Below are 1387 nucleotides of genomic sequence, written 5' to 3'. Positions count from 1 at the left end.
CCGCCCCTGCCTACGTCGTCGCCCGCGCCCTCGCCTGACGCCATCGCCGCGCGCCGCCCCTGCCCCGCCGCGCGCCACTCCTGCCGCCGTCGCCGCTAAAGTTAGTTGTTTTTACATGTTTTTAGATTTTCATATATGTATGTATGTATTTTTTAGATATATGTATTTTTTTATGTATGTATGTATTTTTTACATGTTTTTTATGTATGTATGTATTTTTCCGTTTGTAATATGCATGATATTTTAAAAATACATATATGCAAAAGTTAGACTTTTAGAAAAGTTTTATCTATATATGTTCTCTAATTTAGTACATTTGAGGTTAGTTTCATTTTTAAAAAAGTTTTATATATTTAGGAAGAAGGAAGAGAAGGAAGAAGGAAGAAGAAGAAAAAGTTTTATATATGCAAAAGTTACATTTTTTAGGAATTTTATATATATCTAGCTAGGAAAGGAAGAAGAAGAAAAAGAATGAGAGGAAAAAGGAAAATAAGAGGAGGAAGAAAGGAGAAGAAGGGAAGAGGAAGAAGAGGAGAAATAAATAAGAAGAGGAAAAAAGAAGAAAAAGAAGAGGAGAAGAAGAAAGGAATAGAGGAGCCTCTTCTCCTCCTCTATTCCTTTCTTCTTCTCCTTTTTTTCTTCTTTTTTTTCATCGATCTTCTCTTCTATTCCTTTCTTCTTCTCCTTTTTTTATTTCTTCTTTTGTCTTCTTATTTTTTTATCGGGTATGTGGTTGTCGATATACCCCCTCCCGATAACTTCAACACGAGGGGGGGGGCGATATACCCCCTCCCCGATAACATTATTTTCCCATGTATGTATGTCGTCATTGTCGATATAACCCCCTCCCAGATAACTTCGACATGAGGGGCGGTCGATATATATACCCCCTCTCGACCATGATAACTTATACCACGGGAGCACCCCCGAGCCCTCTCGCTCGACCAAAACTCTCGAGGACATCCAAACCCTAAAAAAAACGATATCGGTCTCCTACCCCCTCCTGTCGCGCCCCTACCCAACAAACTCTCTCGAGGCCACCCAAACCCTTGAAGCGTTATTGAGGCCACCCCAAACCCTTGAAGCGTTGCCAAGGCCACCCCAAACCCTAGAGAAGCAGCATCGAGACCACTAATATGATTCCTTATTGTGATTAGCTAGCTAGTTCTACGTTTGCCACTAATATATCCATCTGTCATGTTTGAATAATAATTGCCATGTTGTAAATATTTGCAGAAACTATGGAGAACCCCCGAGGCGAAGCAACAAAAGCGATGTTGGGGGACATAATCGCAAAAGGAAGTGATGTCGTCTTGTCGTATCTCAACGACACCGATGGTCTGGAAGGACAGGGTGAAGAAGAAGACTATGATTATGATGGCTCCAA

This window comes from Triticum dicoccoides, chromosome 7B, assembly GCF_002162155.2.
Source record: "Triticum dicoccoides isolate Atlit2015 ecotype Zavitan chromosome 7B, WEW_v2.0, whole genome shotgun sequence".
Lineage (NCBI taxonomy): Eukaryota > Viridiplantae > Streptophyta > Magnoliopsida > Poales > Poaceae > Triticum > Triticum dicoccoides.
Note: the sequence above shows the minus strand (reverse complement) of the source record.